The 15,011-nt window shown below is 44.3% G+C and overlaps 1 pseudogene; it reads right to left on the bottom strand.

The window, feature by feature from the left end:
• Positions 1-1,286: 1,286 nt before the first annotated feature.
• On the bottom strand, positions 1,287-2,169 carry LOC137675676 (proteinase-activated receptor 1-like; annotated as a pseudogene).
• Between the last annotated feature and the right edge of the window lie 12,842 nt (positions 2,170-15,011).

Here is a 15,011-nt window from a genome sequence, read left to right on the forward strand (position 1 = left end):
AAGTGGAATATATAAAAATGTAAAATATACAGTTTCAGGGTCCAAGATGCAAAATAATGCTAAGAAAAGTTTACATATAATTTCAGAAATAATGGCAAATAGGGAAAAAAAAAAGGCCTGGAAAGATATTTTCACTTTGTTCAGGAAGTAATGGACAGATGGACTGGTTCCATAAGTAAGAATTTAATCAACTTGATGCAGTTCAAAATCCTAAAATAGGATTTCATAAAATCCCTGCAATAAATTGAACTAACAATGTAAAGAATTTGTCTGAAAAAAAGGAGTTTATTTGAAAAACATTCAACAGCTATTATTAAGAAATTACTTTTCCCCTATACATTAACCTATTTACATATACAATATACATACACACATATACATACACATATACGATGCTATAATTTGGATTGTGCATTACTATAATGAATCCATAGAACTATGTATCATACAACTTGGTTTAAGGTTTTGTATTTCTTGGATATAATAGTCTTCTTTTATCTGAAATTGTCTAAAAATTAAGCACGTGTAAGACATTATCTCAATGCATTGCTAGTAATTTCTTGCAGACACTGTTATTCCCATTACTAGAGCACGTATCCCTTCTACTGGTGGTAGACATTGACTGGCCACTGCTGTTACTATTGTTAGGATCAAAAGTCTCTTTACAATTGAAGAGACTGAAAAGTTGTCTCTGATACTGAGAAGAATCATAGTAGTAAATAAAGGGGCAAAGCAACAGCTAACGCTGCTGATACAAACACAGAGTAGATAGGTGTCCTGGTTTTGTGGGATAAAAATTTATAGAATCAAGTTTCTGTTTGATTTTTGTTTCAGTTTGTGGCCAGCTATGGTGATCAAGGCCCTTAGCAGTTAAATCCAGGGCAGCTGACCCAGGCTGGCACACAGGTGTATTCTATATTATTAACATCAAGTTCACTATAAAAGGGAAAGCTTGCTATGGAGGGGCTCTTTTTGGTCTCCCCTTCCCTATGCTTTGCGTTCTCAATGATTGCTATTCCTGGAGCAACTTTCCAGCACTCTATAGCTAAGTATAATTTTGTGTGTTTTGTATTATCATTGATATTGTTTTTTTTATTTTATTAAATCTGTTTCACTTTAACCCACGAGTCTCCCTCCTTTTCCCAAGTTCCTTGCTTGGTTGGGGAAGGGACATTGGGTGAGAGAACAACTGTTATTGTTTAGCCCCGGGTGTGGGCTAAATGAAGACAATAGGCAAAGTAGAGATACTCTAAGCTGTTGTCTTTAGAAAAAATGAATATAATGAATTAATAAGACAACATTTGTTGGTCCAAAGCAAATAAAAAAAAAAACAAAACACCAGCCACACACAAGAGCAAGGCATGTGTCGTCTTATTTTGTTTTGCAGCAATGGTAGAAGAACTAAGACATCAAATGATACACATCTAACAAACAGTAGAAATTATGAATGGCACTACAAAAAAACACAGAAGAGAAGATGGAGAAGAGGTGGCCGTAAGAGCCATGAAGTTTGGATTCTCTTAGCACGTCATGGCAGGTAGTTATATTTAACTTGGGTATTTCCATTGTTTACTCTCTGATGAGAAAAGGTATAACCCAAGTTATTGCTACAAGCCGTATGATGAAACAAATCAACAAGGCACATGTTAAGGTATGCCACCCAAGAGACTGCATAGAATAAACTACTGCTAAGAAGCAATTGAAGCTTATACTCATCATAAGCGTTGAACAGTGCATGTTACAGTAGAAGGCAGCAGTAATGAAACAGCACATTTGAGGTCCAAAAACACAGTCATTTCCAGGAAAGTGATAAGCGATCTTAAAAGGAAGCATGCTTACAAACAGTACATCTGCAAGGGCCAAATTCAGCATATATACTACAGCTGGCTTTTCAATTTTCATTTTTTTCAGAAACATGAGTATTGCTGTAATGTTCAGAAGGAGACTTAGCACAACCACTAATGAATAAACTCAAGCAACAAAAAGTGCCAGCCACGGACTCGTGAGGTATCTTGCTGTTTCCACTGACACTTGGTTGTTCACGTAGGAACGATCCAGTCTGGTGGCTCCTGTTCTGACTTCTGAGTAGTTTTCAGTATCGCCTTCAGTAGGTATAGGGTCATCCTGGTTATTTAACATAGACAATACAAAAGTTCTAGCCTGTGGCATGCTGCTGTTGTTATACGGAAAGGTTGAAAAATAAGAAAGTATAAAGATTAATAAGCAAATATTGACATGCTATAGGGAAGTGAAAACATCTACCCAAAAGGAAAGCTAAGATCATATTAGCAACACAAAATAATAAGGTTAATTCCTTATTCAAAGCGCAGACTGCTCACAGATGTTAGTCTAGCCCTTTTTGTTTTAGCGCATTACAAGTTTGGGTAAGTTGTCCTCCTTCATCTCCTGTCTCTTAGCTTGGAAGCTCTTTATGATAGGGACTCTATCTGTGCTTAAGGATTCAATCTCATCTATGTTCTCTTTGGGCTACTTTAACACCAATACAACAGTACATTTGCCAGTCTTGAACTTTCTTTACCAGACCTTCATACAGTTTGTAAGAAATGAGGTACTGGGATAAATACTGGTATTCATACACAAAATTCCCATTAGAAGTACTTGTCACCAAAGTAACAAAAAGTTCAAGTGCAATTAAAACATCAAGTTACTAGGATATTTCTATGTGCTCTGGAGACATCCTACTCAACCTGACGGCCCCCATCAGGACAGATGGCAGAAGTCTGCATGCAGTTTTCAAGGCGGATGTGGATCAACCTTTTGCTTGCATCAGACAGGTAGCCACAGATTGCACTGAAACACTACCCCAGTTCTACTTATCCTACCCCATAGCATGCATCATCGAGGACAGCATGCATCCAGTGTGTCCTCAGGGCACTTCTGAAACCTGCCACTAGTGTTCCCTCTATGGCAGGGTCTTCTGCAGCATGGTTCAGGGGCTGTGACTAAGAAAAGTGTCAGGACAGGGTACCTCTGCTTTTTGAATGTAGCTGTAACGAGTTAGGAATTTAGTGTTACAAAGTGTAGAAGGTGTGGTATGGGCTTATTTATGTAAAAAAAAAAAAACCCAATCAATCAGGAGAACTACTTTAGACATTATTTCAGAAAAGTTGTTTGTATGGAGACTTATTTTGGAAGACTGTCGTTTTCAGCTTCGGCTTAATCTAGTTAGGTGTAGAATAATTCAAACATACCATGGGCAGACAGTTACTACTGCTTAAGTAATCATTCATCTACTTAGCTGGGCAACTGATCCTTTGTTGAATCCTAGACAACTAAAATAAAAATGAAGATGTGTTAGCTTAAATCAGTGAGCTGAAAGTACTTAGGCATGATTCATCTGTTGTTAGAATCAATTATTTGTTCTACAGTAATTCAAACCAGTTTTTTATGCAGATGAGAACAAAAGCATCTGAAGGAGGCAAATGGCAGAGAGACGTGGCTGCAGCTTTAAGCAGCCAGTTATCTCCCTTTGTGTGCAGGCTGTTCGAGAAGGGCCTTGCCCAGCTTGAATTTTGGTGAAATTCAGACTTGAATGTGGGGGAAGATCAGAAGAGTGATAGTGTGTAGGGGCCTGGACCGTGGGAAAACTATAGAGAGAACACTGTTATGTAAGAGCATGAGTCAGTAAGGAAGTATGAAGATAAAGCTTGCTTAGGCTCATAGCAAGTATCCAATCAGAACAGCAGAAGAGGCGCGTGGACAGAGCGTGCACAGTGCTTACAGCCAATAGCTTAAGGCGTGACTGCGAGATAAGGAAGTATGTATGCTATAAAAGAGCTGTGTTAACCAAAATAAAGCGGGCTATCAGAGCATCACATTGGTGTGCTGTAGTTCCTTCCTCGCGCGGACCCCAACATTGTGGTGACCCCGACGTGATCGTCGCATCGGAGAAGGGGGACCAGACGAAAGACGCGAAAGACGCGAGGGTGACTGCCGTGCCGGCGGAGGTAAGCCGGGCCGTCCGAGAGAGACGGGAAGCCGTCCGAGAGAGACGGGAAATCGTAGGCCTACGTGATTAACGGCAGGATGGGTGGTGCAGTATCTGCACTGGAAAAGGCGGCGGTGGAATGTATTCTGCAGATAGCCGCACAAACTAAGACTGAGATAAAAAGAAAAGAAGTAGAAACTTTGATGGGATGGGGCCAGCAAAGAGGCTTGCTAAAAGCCACCGATCAATTGTTTTCTGCAGCTTGCTGGGACAATCTAGGGCAAGAACTTTGGAAATCAATTACGGTGGGAAATAAAGAGGCTAAAAAGTTAGCTACATCTTGGAAAAAAGTGAGGGATATGCTGGAGGCTATGTCCTCTGAGGCGAAAGTGCAATCCGCTCTCAAAAAAGCACTAACAAAACCAGAAGAAAAAGAGCAGTTACCGGCGGACCCTGTAGAAGCAGCCCCTCCCTACGAGGATTCGCCGATATTTTTTCCCCCGCCCCCCCCCCTCCCGCAGGCTTGGTACCTTCCGCCCCCCCTCCCGCAGGCTCGGCGCCCGCCGCTTACCCTGCGCTTGAGGTGGAGTTTTGGGGCGGAGAATCAACAGTCCCGTCAGCCCCGTTAATGCCTCATGAAATGGGGCCGGAGGCGGCATCTGGGGTCTCGGTACCCCCTCCGGAGGCTGATGGGGGCAAACAGCCACCGGTGAATCCTGAAACTGTACCCCTCCCCATGGAAGTAGAAACAAATGAGTCAGACGCCGCTCACGAAGCGGACAGTAACGCGCCTTTGTGAGAGTTACTGCAGCGACAAGAACAGCAAATGCAGGACATATTAAAAAAAATGGAGAAGCTAGATGGAGGAGCTAGTAAAATGTGAGAAGTGAAAAATGACTCGTGTCAGAATAAAGAGGAAAAAGTAGAGACTTCTTGGCAATGTATAAATAAGTGACCACAAAATACTAAGCCACTGTGATGAGGAGAAACTAACACTTAAGGGTTAATAACAGGACCATCAGGACCATTGTTTAGCTTAAGCTATAAATCTATAGTCTCAGACCCTAGATAGGAACTAACTACTAACCACAGGAAAAACATAAGATAAGATAGAGCAGAATGTATAGGAGGAAGGGACTCGTCAAGGAAATCACATAACTGCTGTCAAAAGAAAGCTGATCTCAGCAGGTTTTGCAGTTGGGGTAAAAAGTGCACAGCGAGGAAGACATACGGCCTTCATCCCTGAGACCCCGGCCCACAACCACCAGGAGAAACTGCGCGTGCGCAACCAGGAGGAATTAAAGGTGGAGACTATGGAAATGATTTCCCGGGGCTCATTATAATAAAGACCACCTTTCCGGGACAGTCATGAATATGTATAGGCGTCCTTAAAATTATGATGAATATGTAACACTTTACCACATAAATACAAAATGAATTACTGTGAAAGGCGCGCACGATTTTGGTGGGATTACCCCCCGTGCTGCCCAGCGCTGTTTTGCCTTTGCTTTGCAATAAACCAAAATTATAATTGGCGTTTCAGACTGAGACTCGTTTCTCACAAATTTGGTGACCCCGACGTGATTACCCCGCTACGGTGGGTTCCTGGAGACCGCATACGGGAGGCGCCCCGCCGATTTTGGCGGCCCGGCTCGGACCCTGGGATCCTAACGTGGTGCGGATAATAGAACACAATAATTGCAAGGCAAAGGCAAGGTTGGAGCTCCCGGATGCTGCAGCTTGGCCCATAATTCTTGTGCACGAAGACCCGAATAAGAAAAAGGACTGTAAGTATTATTCGGTTGGGCGGATAAAGAGGTCAGTGCGTGGTGTGTGTGTGAGACGTAAATCGGTCAGTCCGAAATTTACGAAGCGAGAGCGGAGTCCTTCTAGCCGCGGTTCCGTCCCTCCGCGAGGGGATCGGCTGGCGAAGGGACAAAGTGAGAGTTGTGACAAGAGCAACTGGACCTTGGGAAGGGTCGGTGCCGGGACGGGTGGATAAGAGGGGACCTTAGAAAGGGTCGGTGCCGGGACGGGTGGATAAGAGGGGACCCTGGGAAGGGTCGGTGCCGGGACAGGTGGATAAGAGGGGACCTTAGGAAGGGTCGGTGCCGGGACGGGTGGATAAGAGGGGACCCTGGGAAGGATTGATGCCAGGTGCCAGGACAGTGGATAAGAGGGGACCTTGGGAAAAGGTCGGTGCCGGGATGGGTGGATAAGAAGGGACCTCGGGAATAATGGGACAGAGTTCTAGTAGAGGAACAAATCCCATGCAGGGGAATCCCTGGAAGAAAGGGAGCAAAAATATACCAGAGATACCCCCAGACAGTCCATTGGGGGTAAAACTTGCAAACTGGGACAACGAAGCCAGTACCCAGGATAAGGATAAAGTTAAAATGATACAGTATTGTATGATAGCATGGGCCAGAGAGAAAATAAGATCAGATGATTTATACTGGCCTCAGTATGGATCCTTTGAAGGGTGGATCTGTCAGGCTCTTAATTTACATGTAAACAGTAAAGAACCCTTCAGTCAGGAAGAAAGTGATTATGCCGCGTGCTGGAAGGGGGAAATTTGGCCAAAACAAGCCGGCATATATAAACTCAAGGAAAAAACAGAATCTGAGGAATCAAAATGGGACCCTCTCAATCACTTACCCCCCCTTACAACCCAGCCGCGGCGGCTCCGGCCCCGGCGGCTCCGGCCCCGGCAGCGGCGACCCCGGCCCCGGCGGCTCCGGCCCCGGCGGCTCCGGCCCCGGCAGCGGCGACCCCGGCCCCGGCGGCTCCGGCCCCGGCGGCTCCGGCCCCGGCAGAGGCGGCTCCGGCCCCGGCAGCGGCGGCCCCGGCCCCGATCCCGGCGGCTCCGGCCCCGGCAGAGGCGGCTCCGGCCCCGATCCCGGCGGCGCCTCCTGTGTCACATAATACCCGACCAAGGAGGAACAGACAAGGAGGAAATGCAAATATATTAGCGATAGAAGAACACGAGGGTCTGTCGGAAACAGAAACAGAGCAACCAGAAGGAAACACTGTAAATAATCAGGCTTTAATCTACCCGTTGAGAGAGGTCCCTCTGGGAGGGGCCCAAGGGGGCATAGGATATGTAAATGCCCCTCTAAGCTCCACAGAGGTACGAAATTTTAGGAAAGAGATAAAGAAATTATGAGAAGATCCCTTAGGACTGGCAGAACAGTTAGACCAGTTCTTAGGACCGAATATATATACTTGGGAGGAGATGCAATCAATAATGGGTATTTTGTTTTCGGTGGAGGAAAGACAAATGATAAGGGTTGCGGGAATGAGGATTTGGGAACGAGAGAACCAGCAGGGCCCACCCGGGGATCAAAAGATGCCTATGGTGAACCCTAATTGGAATCACAATGCCACAGCAGATAGACAATACATGGCAGATTATCGTACCCTGATAATTAGGGGAATCAAGGAAGCGGTGCCCAGAGGGCAGAATGTAAATAAAGCATTCGATAGTCACCAGGAAAAAGATGAAACCCCTACGGATTGGTTAGAACGGTTAAGGAGGAACATGCAGCAGTATTCCGGGATAGATCCGGATAGCCAAGCGGGACGAATGTTGTTACAGGTAAATTTTGTAACACACGCGTGGCAGGACATAAGGAAGAAGTTAGAAAAATTGGAAGACTGGCAAGATAGAGAATTACAGGAACTACTGAGAGAAGCACAGAGGGTATATGTCCGGAGGGATACGGAGAAGGCAAAGGCAAAGGCTAAGATATTAGTTGCTACTATGAGAGAATCTAGTGAGATAATGGGATCCCAGAATCCTAGGGATCCACCAAAGGAAGGCAGAAGGAATCAGGGAACGCTGAGAGATAAGGCACAAAGCGGTCGGGACAACGGACAAAGGGAAAGGTCAACAAGAAGCGTTAGGGAATGTTTTTATTGTAACAAACCTGGACATTTTAGGAGGGATTGCCCAAAAAGAAAGAAAGACGAAGATAGAAAGATATTCAAAGAGGATTCGAACAGGATTAGGGGTGTCAGGGGCTCTTCCTCCTGGGGAAAGAACATAAAATGGAGCCCTTGATAAAACTAAAAATCGGACCCCAGGAGGAAATCTACGAGTTTTTAGTAGATACAGGGGCAGAACGAACATGTGTTATGAGAGCTCCAAAAGGATGTGAAATTAGCAAAGATACAATCCAAGTAATAGGGGCAAAAGGGGAGGGGTTTCAGGTACCAATAATAAAGCAGATACAAATAGAGAGTGAAACTAAAATTACAATAGGAGACATATTATTGGTTCCCGAGGCAGGATATAATCTTTTGGGAAGAGATCTCCAGGTTCAACTAGGAATAGGGATATTCCCGGAGGAAGGAAAGATGCAGGTCAGGTTGATGACCTTAAGAATGGAGGATGAAGAGTTAATAAATTCAGAGGTATGGGCGACTGAGGGAGAGAAAGGGAAGTTAGACATAGAACCGATTAAGGTAAAAATAGATAGTCCAAATGACCCCATATGAGTTAGACAGTATCCTATCTCGAGAGAAAGAAGACAAGGATTGAAACCAATCATAGATAAGCTAATCAGAGATGGCACCCTGGAACCTTGTATGTCTCCCCACAACACCCCTATCTTACCGGTTAGGAAGTCAGATGGTACCTTTCGATTGGTACAGGACCTAAGGGAAGTGAATAAGCGGACTATTACAAGATTCCCTGTAGTATCCAACCCCTATACGTTACTGAATCATATACCCCCTCCCACATATGGTATAGTGTGATAGACTTAAAAGATGCCTTTTGGGCTTGTCCATTAGCAGAGGAGAGTCGGGACATTTTTGCTTTTGAATGGGAGGACCCTGACACTAGAAGGAAACAGCAATTAAGATGGACTGTCCTTCCCCAGGGGTTTACAGAGTCTCCGAACTTGTTTGGACAAGCCCTAGAGAAAATATTATTAGGACTTGACAAGCCAGAAGGGATTGAGGTTATCCAATATGTAGATGACTTATTAATCACAGGAAACGAAGAAGAAAGGGTCAGAATTGCTGCCATAGGCTTATTAAATTTTCTAGGTCAAAAGGGTTTAAAAGTGTCAAAGACGAAACTTCAATTTGAGGAGCAGGAAGTAAAATATTTGTGGCACTGGCTGGATAGAGGAACAAAAAGGTTGGACCCTGAAAGAATCAATGGAATATTATCTCTTCCCACCCCGACATCAAAACGGGAAATTAGAAAACTATTAGGTCTATTAGGATACTGTCGAATCTGGATAGAAGGATATAGTGGATTGGTTAAATTCTTATATAAAAAAACTTACAGAGGAAGAACCTGTGGGATGGGATGAGGAAGATGATAAACGCTTGATGAAGATCCGGGAGACTTTAATTACTGCTCCGGTTCTCACTCTAGCAGATTTAGATGGTTGGCAAATTAGTTCGGGGAATTATCGGGATGATCCTGAAAAGGTTGAAAAAGGATTTGAATTAATTGTGAAAACACAGGATCCTGACTGGGAGGATGTGGACGCAATGTTTGATGTGGCTTTTAGCGAATCAGAAAAGCAGCTGATTGTGAAAGTGGACAGGACCCAGGTACAGACTCTGATTCTGGCTGGAACTTTGCCGGGAACAGTGGATCTCTGGTTTTGGGACAATAGGCAGATGATATTAGGAGAAAGCTGCAGAAAGTGCAAGGCATGGATGTGAGAGATTTAGAGAGGTTGCTGGAGACTGCATGGCAGGCGTATCGGAATGGGGAGACTCGGAGGGGGAGAGTGAGGGCGGAGCAGCTGCCGGTGCTGCAGCGGCTGCTCCGCGCACCGCAGAGGGCCAGAGACCCTCTTGGAAGTTACTGGGGAATAACACTAACGCTGTGAGACGAAGTGCAAGTGCCCCACCGAGGGGAAATCAACCCCTCCCGAAAGATCAGTGTGTGTATTGTAAGCAGATGGGGCACTGGAAAAAGGATTGTCTCAAACTGACAATGGTTACTGATATAGGAGCTGACTGATTGCAGCCAAGGGAATCTTCCCTAGCAGAACCCTTGGTAAAAATGCAGCTAGGGAAAGGAGAGAAAACTGTAGAATTCCTGGTAGATACAGGTGCCACATTTTCAGTATTGAATCAGACCTTATTGTCAATAAGCAAACAAAATGTTAACATTGTGGGAGCAACTGGGCAGGTTGAGAAAGCTTTCTTTTTTAAAACAATTGGAATTCAAAATTGGAAAAAGTGTAGGAATTCATAAATTTCTGTACCTGCCTGATGCTCCTAGAGCACTTTTGTGAAGAAACTTGTTAGAACAATTGAATGCTGAAATAAAATTTAAAAATGGAGAAATTGAGTTTAAAATACCAGAAAAGAATCACATTGAAATTTTAAGTTTGGTTCTCACTGAACCCCAAATCAGGAAAGAAGAAATTATACATGAAATAAAGGACCAGGTATATCCAGGAGTGTGGGCCTCAGGAATGCCTGGAAAAGCTAAAAATGCAGAATGGGTTGTTGTTAAACTTAAAGAGGGAGCACGGCCTGTTAGGATAAAACAATATCCCCTGAAATTGGAAGATAGGTGAGGAGTGAAAAGTATTATAGAGGACTTCATGAGATTTCGATTATTGATTAAATGGTCTTCAGAGTATAACACACCCATTTTGCCTGTTAAAAAGCCTGATGGCAAAACTTATCGATTGGTGCAGGATTTGCGAGCAATAAATCAGATAGTTAAAGATTTGTGTCCAATAGTGACAAACCCATATACTTTGCTGACCAGTTTAAAGGAAACGTATGAATGGTTTACGGTATTAGATCTATGAGAGAACAAGACATGATAGCTCAATCAACACCTTTGGACTTTAAGATACATCGATTAAATCCAGGAGATTGGGTATTGATAAGGACCTGGAAAGAAACTACTTTAATCCCTCCCAAATGGGAAGGTCCTTTTCAGGTATTGTTAACTACGGAAACTGCAGTACACATGGCTGAGCGAGGATGGACTCACACAACTAGACTGAAGGGACCCGTGGACCCGCCCCAAGAGTGGACAACAATATCTACCCCAGGGGACTTAAAGCTTAAGCTGACAAAACGACCTGTATGAACCAACTTCCTGCCTTGGAGAGAGACTTCGAAAGGTGGCAGATACAAGATCCTGAACAGAGGGATCCAAGAGACTGGTGCAACAGGTTTAATTGAACCGGAGTAAAGCCTAGCTTATACTCCTGCTTCCAAATTCCCCCTGGATACACCCTAGAAAAGACTAGATTCGATCCAAGGAGTGAAAGGGGGAGGGAAATTTCTCTCCAAACCGGAGGATCAGGAATCTATAGGACTAACCCTAGATCAAGGTTCTTTGCATTAGCATGTGACCTTGAAAAGGGTGATCCTTTTATACCCCCACAGCCATCATCAATTCCCTGTATCAAACACCCAGATTCTGGGCACATATGTTGGGTTACATGTGAATGCATAGGGTGTAGCATCAGGTGGTCCTGTGTATCTTACAATCGACACCCCTACTGCAGGAAATGTCGCAGACACCAACGCGGACCTAATTACTGGATTAGGGACCCATTGAAACAAGTACAAATTAAACAACTATTTTGTGGGTGGGAACTGTTAATTCCAGAAACTTGGGAAGTGTTCGATAAAGACTGGTACAGGACGTTACTATATTGCGCCAAGGAGTTTGTGTGGAAACAAGCTCAAAGGAAATATCAGGCATAAGGGGGCAAGACCGGGTTAACCTCTATTCTCGCCACGGGAAAGCCGGCCGCGGGCAGCACCCCCGTAGGGCATGAGGCGTGGGAGCATATGTTATACCGGACCCCTTTTGCTGATCCTAATACACATCCCAGTTGGCTGGAGCAATAATTGTCATAAATGCGTGACGCCAGTCCGACTTGGAGAAAAAAAACGACCCTGACCATGTCTTATCACACTCACATAAACAAACAATGCTACAACCAGAGGGGACTAGAAACTTGTAAAATTGGAAATTTGGAAATTTGGGTAGGACAGAATCTAGGAAAAGGGGGAGCTAAATTGGGGTTGGGTTGTCTGAGGGAAGAAGAATGGATTTGTTTTACAAGAACAGGACAATGGAACATTTCCGATGGTGGTGGTGTCCAGGACCAGAAAAAGGGGGAAATCATTAAAACACGAGTGAAAGGACTTATTCACTCTAGTTCCCTTCCCAAATATAGCTATTTATATACTGGAATAAAGGAAGAATTAGAGAGGGAACTCCAACTCCCTGGTTTGAGGAAAAACTTGTTTATCGACTTAATGGAAAGAATAAGTCAGGCACTAAACATAAGCAAATGTTGGATTTGTGGGGGAGCCCTAATGACCAAAGAATGGCCGTGGAAAGGAAGTAGTCTATGTGTCAGATATATTAAAATGGAATAACACTGAAATCTCCAGAGAACATAGACCGGAGGGACAGATCTTGAATTCAAAGGTAATCGGGGAGGAATGTATAAGGCGGGTGGGAAACAAATTCAAAACAAGGATAGGAGAAACCCCGTGTAAAAGAATAAAGACTACAAATGGTTCCAGTGAATCGTGGTGGCCAGAACCACCTTCGGGATACTGGTCACTAAGGAATCAGGATGACTGTACGATTGATAATGATTCCAGCCTCTTCTGGTGTAATAAAATACAGAGACCTAACCCCGTTGAAGGAGTAGAAAGTTTGAGAACATACTGGAACAATGTAAGTGATACAAGTATAAATTGGAGAGCCCCAGATGGTATGTTCTGGATATGCGGGAAATGAGCATATACCGAACTACCTAAAGACTGGAAAGGAAGTTATACAATCGGAATAATTCAACCAGGATTCTTCTTATTACCATTACAACAAGGAACCAAATTAGGTGTCCCCGTCTATGAAGACCTTGGCACCCTAAAAAGGGGAAAGAGGGATGCCACTGGAGGAGCCCAGACTTGGGGAGGAGATGAATGGCCACCTGAAAGAATTATTCAAACCTATGGGCCGGCTACTTGGGCTCAGGATGGAAGCTGGGGTTATCGCACCCCTATTTACATGTTAAATAGAATAATCCGGTTACAGGCGGTAGTAGAAATTATTACCAATAAAACAGCCCGGGCTTTGGAGTTAATAACGAAACAACAGTCTCAAACTAGAGCAGCAGTTTATCAAAACAGACTTGCTATAGACTATCTATTGGCTGAAGAAGGGGGAATCTGTGGAAAATTTAATTCTTCAGATTGCTGTGTACAAATTGATGATAACGGACAGGCTGTAACCGAATTAGCTAAAGATATCCGGAAACTAGCTCATATACCTGTACAAAAATGGGAATCAATGCTGGACAACAACTGGTGGGATAATCTATTGGGAAAGGCGTGGTGGAAAAAGGTGGGATTCTTTCTACTATGTGCTGTTGAAGGGTTGATCTTTTTACCATGTATGATTCCATGTTTTATTCGATTGATTGTTTCTGTAGTTCAAGGGATGCAGGTTGTGAACATACCTATAAATCCAAAACAAGTCAGCAAAGGAAACGCTAATAAAATCACGGTACTACGGAAGATGTTACCGGAACCAAACCAAGATGAAACTCTAAGTTTAATTTTAAACAAATTTGAAAGAAAGACACGAGTCAATGAGATAATAAAAAAGGGGGAGGGATTGTGAGAAGTGAAAAATGACTCGTGTCAGAATAAAGAGGAAAAAGTAGAGACTTCTTGGCAATGTATAAATAAGTGACCACAAAATACTAAGCCACTGTGATGAGGAGAAACTAACACTTAAGGGTTAATAACAGGACCATCAGGACCATTGTTTATCTTAAGCTATAAATCTATAGTCTCAGACCCTAGATAGGAACTAACTACTAACCACAGGAAAAACATAAGATAAGATAGAGTAGAATGTATAGGAGGAAGGGACTCGTCAAGGAAATCACATAACTGCTGTCAAAAGAAAGCTGATCTCAGCAGGTTTTGCAGTTGGGGTAAAAAGTGCACAGCGAGGAAGACATACGGCCTTCATCCCTGAGACCCCGGCCCACAACCACCAGGAGAAACTGCGCGTGTGCAACCAGGAGGAATTAAAGGTGGAGACTATGGAAATGATTTCCCGGGGCTCATTATAATAAAGACCACCTTTCCGGGACAGTCATGAATATGTATAGGCGTCCTTAAAATTATGATGAATATGTAACACTTTACCACATAAATACAAAATGAATTACTGTGAAAGGCGCGCACGATTTTGGTGGGATTACCCCCCGTGCTGCCCAGCGCTGTTTTGCCTTTGCTTTGCAATAAACCAAAATTATAATTGGCGTTTCAGACTGAGGCTCGTTTCTCACATAAAATATCGCGGCAACTCGCTTACCATAAAGCCTCGCAGGCGATATCTGGTGGGTTAGAGGCTCTCGGACAGGCTATCGAGAAGCAGAAAGCTCCGCCAGCAGAACCGGAACTAACTCCGGCAGAGCTAAAGCACAAAGAGGAAAGAATTTTGAAGTGCGCGTGACAGTGTGTCGAAGGCGGGCTTATGGGAGGAGGCAGCAGCTGACGCATACCTACACGACAGATTTGGGAGTGGCCTGGGCGGTCTGTCGCCTCCCCAGGGCGGTCTGTCTCCTCCCCGGGGCGGGAAGTCGACTCCCCTGGGCGGGACATCGCCTTCCCAGGGCGGGATGTCGTCTTCTCGTTCGCGCATGCGCCGGCTGACTGACCCTCCTCGACAAGAGCATAGCACTCAAAGACCAGCAGGGGAAGGTCGAGCCCCATCTCCGCCATTGCCAAACTCTTCAGATTCCGATGATCCTGGTGATGAAGAGAATACACGGCCTGAAGCATTACCCGGTTATGATCCAGGGCAATGATGGCAGGGCGTCATTCGAGAGGCTACCATCGAAGGCGTAATGTTACCGCATAGTATCACCGCAATGCCAGTTTTCCCACAAGGAGATCGTCGTCAATGGGCACCGTTTGATTGGAAAACTGTGAAGCAGTTACAAGAAGTAGTGATGCAGTACGGAATGGACAATAAACATGTGATGCAGTTGCTAACATCATTCTTTAAAAACCAAACATT

Source organism: Nyctibius grandis, chromosome W (genome assembly GCF_013368605.1).
Source record: "Nyctibius grandis isolate bNycGra1 chromosome W, bNycGra1.pri, whole genome shotgun sequence".
Taxonomy (NCBI): domain Eukaryota; kingdom Metazoa; phylum Chordata; class Aves; order Nyctibiiformes; family Nyctibiidae; genus Nyctibius; species Nyctibius grandis.